General features: G+C 44.0%; 1 pseudogene; it reads left to right on the forward strand.

Moving 5' to 3' along the window:
• The first annotated feature begins 4,880 nt into the window (after positions 1 to 4,880).
• Positions 4,881 to 5,796, forward strand: LOC118981826 (olfactory receptor 2A14-like; annotated as a pseudogene).
• Positions 5,797 to 6,592: the final 796 nt, after the last annotated feature.

Raw genomic sequence — 6,592 nt, forward strand, 5'->3', positions numbered from 1 at the left:
TGGTACATATACACAATGGAATTTTATGCTGCAGAAAGAAAGAAGGAGCTCCTACCTTTTGCAACAACATGGATGGAACTGGAAAGCATTATGCTGAGTGAAATAAGCCAGGTGTTGAAGGACAAATACCATATGATCTCACCTCTAACAGGAAGCTAAACAACAAAGCAAACAAGCAAGCAAAATATAACCAAAGACACTGAAATAGAGAACAGGCTGACAGTGACCAGAGGGCAGAGGGGAGGGAATTTCAGGGGAAATAAGGGAGGGATTTAGAGGAACCTATATAAAGGATACATGGACAACAAGTGAGAAGGGTGGAAATGGGAGGGAGGGGAGAGGATGGGGGGTGCGATGGGATGGGAGTAATAGACAGAAAACTGTACTTGAAAAATAATTAAATAAAAAAATGGAAAAAAAAAAAGAGAACAGGCTGACAGTGAGCACAGGGAAGAGGGGAGGGAATTTCAGGGGAAATAGGGGAGGGATTTAGAGGAACAAATATAAAGGATACATGGACAACAACTGAGAGGGGTGGAAATGGGAGGGGGGAAGCAAGGGGGGTGGGATGGAATAGGAGTAATAGACAGAAAACTGTACTTGAAAAATAATTTAATAAATTAAAAAGAAAAAGAAAAAAGAATACTGACTGCTACACTTAAGGCATGGTCTGAGCTGGGACACCAGAATGAATAAAACTGAAATGAAGAACAAACAGAGCCAGAAAGAAGCTCAAATTTGAAGGCAGTTTTAACTATTTGTTCATTTGATACCTTGAGCATTTTCTAATCTCAGATGACACTGATGGATATATGGAGGTGGAAATCAAAAGAGGAACTTAATGGATAGAGAATATTCTAAGTACACAAAACAAATTACGTGATCTGATTACTAGATTTTTAGGGTCTACACCCTTGAATGTAAGGCTTTGCAGGAATGGAAGAAGGGAAGATGTTTAGATAAAGCAGCCATGACCTATAAGCCATATCTGGCTCTCCACTTGTTTTTACGTTGCTCTCCGGCTAAAAATGTGTTTTAAATTTTCTAACATACCAAATAAACTCTTATTGGAACATGAAAAAAAAGAAACATTAATGTGAGAGAGAAAGATCCCTTGGCTGCCTCTCCTACATGCCCTGACCACGGATCCCGACTAGGACCAAACCAGCAACCCAGGCACGTGCCCTGACCAGGAATCAAACTGCTGACCTTTTTCTTTGTGGAACAATGGCCAGCCCTCGGAGCCACACTGGCCAGGGTAAACCTCCTTTACCTATTTCAGTCAATAGAAGAATTTGATCTTTTTCTCTATCAGTACAGTTCAGGAAAAAATTCTATAGTGAACAGTGGGGTTGGGATTTGAATGTCCCTTTCCTGTCAAAGCCTAACTGTGTCTCATGATGCAGTGACTTAGTTCCCCCACTGGAAGCTCTGAGAAAACCTGCCCCCATTCTGACATTTCCTGGCCTGCTGAGTGAGGTTCACTGTCCAATGAGGAGCAATGAGGTGTAGCTTCAATTCTAGGTCCCAGCATGGCCTTTTCCCAAGTGGAAATGTCTTATTTTTCCTGTTAATGCACAGGGTTTATTACAAAGGAACAAATAAGCAAATAATTTGTATGAAAGGAAATCCCTGCATGACCCTTCTTTCTAGAGATAATCAGCATCAACAGTTTCATGTTTAATTTATAAAATTTACCCAGATGTGTGTAAATAGGCACACAGGACATTGAGTAAGTACGTTCATGTTATAAAATATAAGTCAGATCACATTGTACACCTGTGCTTTCACTTTCTGTGGGAATTTTTTATTTCATTGTATAAGGAGTCTTATATTATCCTGCTTGTTCTAACATTGTCTTTTTCAGTGGCCACATGGTACCCAAATATTTCAATACATCTCCACCTTACAAACTTTTACATCCATTTCAACAAGTATGTAAACCTTGGTCACTAGGGTTTGGGTCCTCTGGATTTCTTTTTTTTTTTTTAAGATTTTATTTATTTATTTATCTTTAGAGGGGAAGGAGAAAGGGAGAGAAACATCAATGTATGGTTGCCTTTGGTGCGTCCCCTGCTGGGAGTTGGCCTGCAGGGAACCGGCCTGCAACCCAGGCATATACCCTGACTGGGAATTGAACCGCGATCCTCTGGTTCCCAGGCCCGCGCTCAATCCACTGAGCTACACCAGCCAGGGCTTTTTTTTTTTTTTCCCTCTGGATTTCTTCCTGTTTCCGGACTCCCCAAGTCCTCCCTGTCTGGGGGCTGTGCCTCTGCTGCTGGGTGGGCAGAGTATAGCACACCTGGGCTGGAGGCAGGTGGGCTCCTGTGTCCTTCAGATTTCGCCCATGGGTCTCCTCTTTGGTGGGACCTTTCCAGACAATCCCACCTAAGGAGGCCACCTTAAACCGAGTCACTGCCTGTCATTTTGTCCTGTTTATTTCCTTCATATTGCTTTTTACTTTTAACAAGTGTTTTCCTGATTTGTTTACTACTGGTGTTTTAGGGGCGGTCCTTCACCTTGACCTCTCCTTATTCCCAGTCTGGAGAAATAAAGTCAGAAATAGGCACCGGAAATAAAGTAGAAATGAAAATTAGGTCTTAACGAGGCTTATTAAGGAAACATGATTTGCGTTTTTGACAAAACTTCTCTCCAGATTTCAACCTTCAGCTCGCTCCCACCCTCCATCAGGACTAAAGGTGATCTGCAGGCTTTTCTCTGTGGCAGCAGAAACGTACGGGACCAAAAATGGGAGCAGAAAAGGCACGTCCCCACTTCCTTTGTCCTGTTTCACAAATCACGTAAATTTGAAGACAGAGAGGGGCAGGCCTTCACCAAGGTGTTTCCATCCCGGGGCAGAGATGTTTCCCCCCCAAACCGAGAGGCACAGGTGACAGGTACACCTCTCTACTCCTTCACTGTTCCTCCCCCTTCAGAATATGTCGACTTCACCCACGGCCGTCCCTCCAGAGCTTAGAACAGAGGTTGGAACCCATGAAGCACTGGAGGAATACTCTCAAGGAATTACTGAAATGTAAATTTAAACTGTATGAAATTATTCACATATCAAATTCGCCTAGGTTGTAACTGGTAATACTTAGTACTGACAACTGCATGGGAAGGAGGTGAGGCCGCCACGTGCTCTGAGGGAGAAAGTGGTGCAGGTCTCCTGCAGGGAGGCTGGCAGTGGGTACCAAAGGCTCTGAGCATCTGCATCTTTAGCACCTGCAGTTTCGCTTTCAGAGTACATCCTAAGGAAATAATCATGAGTATACACAAAACTTCGATTTGAAAGAGTGGTATTCTTAATGTTATTAAACATTAGAGAAATAGATAATTTCCATGAAGAATTTAAATGACTGTGATAACAGAACATTGTACCACTGGTTAATGACATCTGTAAGATAGTATTTTAATGCATAAAAATTGTTCACTATTTTAAGTAAAAATGGTAGTTAAAAACAGTCTGTATAGGATAATGTGCATTTTAAATATGAATCTAAGGATCTAAATTTATTCCTAAAGAAAGCATTAGAGTTCTTATTAAATATTCTTCAGGATGTGAAAAGTTGGGCTTGAAATTTAAAAATGAAGGTAGTTCAGGCTGTTTCTTGAAAACATGTGAAAAAATGTAGATGGCAGCACCAGGTTGTGTGTGGTTCCTCAGTGTGATGATGCTGTCCAGCCCTTTTGTGACCCTTTCTTCCTTGGCTCCTGGACAGAACCAGGCACCTGCCAGGAGGGGCTCCTTAGCAAGAACCAACGGGATGATACTCCAGCTGAGCCCACCCCCTGTGGGTGCTCAGAATCCATTGGAGCAGCTGTGGGTGGTCAGCAGGGGATTCAACGGCAATGAGAGTTGCCAACACTAGGAAGATATGGTGATGACAGAGGATCCTGGCATGCCAGAATGTGAGATAAGCTGTGACATCTGTCTTTATATTGTTATAAGCAGGAAAAGAAAACCACCCTCAAAAGGACAATTATAATACAGCTGTCCTCTTTAAATACATTCGCAATTCATTTTAATCTGTTTTCCTCCTTTGATTTCATCCTTGAAAGGACTGCAGAAATGTCATCAGGTTGAACTGAACTTAAGACATGCCTGGGTTCACTTGGTGTAGTCATACTACCTTTTCACTGGTGTCTACCTTCCAGCATCCAGTGTGGATGAAGAAGTGGCTAAAACTCTCCAAATAAAGCTACTGGAGATGGGGAAAAGGAACCAGAAGATGCTTCTAGGAAATATTAGGCTGCTGCTGCAAGGAGGAGGTTGCAAAGTTTGAAAGGCATTACAAAATTGAGATGTTGTTTTGAAGGGATTTCAAATTGTAAATAAGTGGTTAGGAAAGCATGTGGGAAGGCGGGTGGATAAGTAAGCAACCCAGAAAGAAAAGAGGAACCTAATCACTTCCTGTTTTGGACCAAGAAGGCAAGCAAGCCTAGGAAATGAGACTGCCTCCTACTGTAGATGTTTGGTCAGGGCCATTGCTCTTCTTTCCACATTAATAATCCAGACCCATGCCCTTGAAGGGAAGGCAGATCCCTGAGTTCTCCAAAATAAAATATGTCTACAGGTGTGTGTGTCCTGTTAGGTTGAGTATATAACAATGTATTTTCTTACATTTTATTATCTATGTGTAGATAGATGTACATTCTATTATTCCTCTGATACAAGGGGAGTTTTTTCCAATGTGTATGAATACACCAAGTTAGATTTGTACGGTATATCTACAACCAAATTATAGAGAATCCATTCAAAGTAGGACATTTCTAAATGCCTGCAGGGTAACATTTGGTAATTAGTTTGTGTCCTGACTGCCTTACAACTGTGACTCTCCTGTGCTGGTGGTGGGAGTGTCTGTCTCCTCCCCAGGAGAATGGGGGGCAACTGCACATGGATCACAGAAGTCACCCTGCTGGGCTTCCAGGTGGAGCCAGCACTGGAGTTTGTGCTCTTTGGACTCTTCTCTCTGTTCTGTGCCCTCACCCTTCTGGGGAATGGTGTCATCCTGGGCCTTGTCTGCTCAGATTGTAGACTGCACAGCCCCATGTACTTCTTCCTCTCCAACCTGGCAGTCATGGACATGCTCTATGCTTCCAACAATGTCCCCAAGATACTGGCAAACTTAGTGATCCCGAATAGAGCCATCTCCTTTGTAAATTGCCCTACACAGACTTTTTTGTATCTGACTTTTGCTCACGCAGAGTGCCTGATCTTGGTAGTGATGTCCTATGATTGGTACGAGGCCATCTGCCACCCCCTTTTTTACTCTGTCATCATGAGCTGGAGAGTGTGCACGGTCTTGGCTGTCACGTCCTAGGTGTTTGGCTACCTCCTGGCTCTGGTCCATTTAGTTCTCATGCTGAGGCTGCCCTTCTGTGGGCCTCATGAAGTCAACCACTTCTTCTGTGAGATCCTGTCTGTTCTCAAGCTGGCCTGTGCTGGCACTGGGCTCAACCAGCTTGTCATCTTTGCTGCCTGTGTGTTTATCTTACTGTGGCCCCTGTGCTTGGTGCTGGTCTCCTACACACACATCCTCTTTGCCATCCTGAGAATCCAGTCTGGGGAGGGCCTCAGGAAGGCCTTCTCCACCTGCTCCTCCCCCCTCTGTGTGGTTGGGCTCTTCTTTGGTTTTGCCATGGTGGTTTATATGGTCCCTGACTTCAGTCAACGAGAGGAGGAGAAAATTCTGGCCCTGTTCTACCTACAGTCTCTTTAACCCAATGCTGAACCCCCTCATCTACAGCCTGAGGAATGCTCAGGTGAAGGATGCCTTGTGTAGGGTGCTATAGGTGAGGTCCAGGTGAAGGGAAAATTCAGAAATTTCTCCCGAATACAACTTTCCTAGCTGTGTTTCACACAGCTGAAGTTTCACAGCTGAAAAGAGCAGCTGTGTTTTACAATTCTGAAAAACCTTTAAGTGTTGGTGAGCAGAGAACAGCTGGGTTGACATCTTCTGTTTTCTGTCTGCCACCTCATCGAGTGTCATATTGCCTCCAGAAAGCACCAGTGTGCACTCCTGAGAGAGTGAGGATGAAGAAGGCAAAGTACCTGAGTATTATTGTGAAAGCAGTTCAGACCTCATAGAGCCTTGGGAAGGTTCTCAGATATTTCCTGTCATCCCCAGGCAACACTCAGAGGACTCATAACAGTGCACTCAGACTCGAGCTCCACATCTGTAAAGTGAAAATTATGATCAGACTGAATTGTGTGGTGTCACTATAAGGTGTGTGGCACATTTTCTGAAACATAAGGATGACTCAATAATTGTTGCTCATGGATGTTCTAATCCTTCCTCATTTGTACCTACAAACCCTGAGTGAAGATGGTGGCACATCCTGGCTAGGGAGGCCTGTTCTCTCTCAGGGTCACCCTAACAGGTTTCCCAAAATCCCACCCTCTACAAGATGTAGAGAAGCAGGCATTCCTAACACTAATCATTTCAAGAGTGTGGCTGTCGTTACTCTTGGTGTCTGTCTCAGGGTTAAAGCCCCTGAGATCCCTGCAAGTTCATGTAGAAACAGCACAGTGCTAGCAGCCCTACCAGCCCTGCCTGGTCCCCAGCACTCTTCCCCCAGGGACAGTCAG

This window comes from Sturnira hondurensis, unplaced genomic scaffold, assembly GCF_014824575.4.
Source record: "Sturnira hondurensis isolate 20B ecotype Veracruz unplaced genomic scaffold, ASM1482457v3 Scaffold0024770, whole genome shotgun sequence".
In the NCBI taxonomy this organism is placed as follows: domain Eukaryota; kingdom Metazoa; phylum Chordata; class Mammalia; order Chiroptera; family Phyllostomidae; genus Sturnira; species Sturnira hondurensis.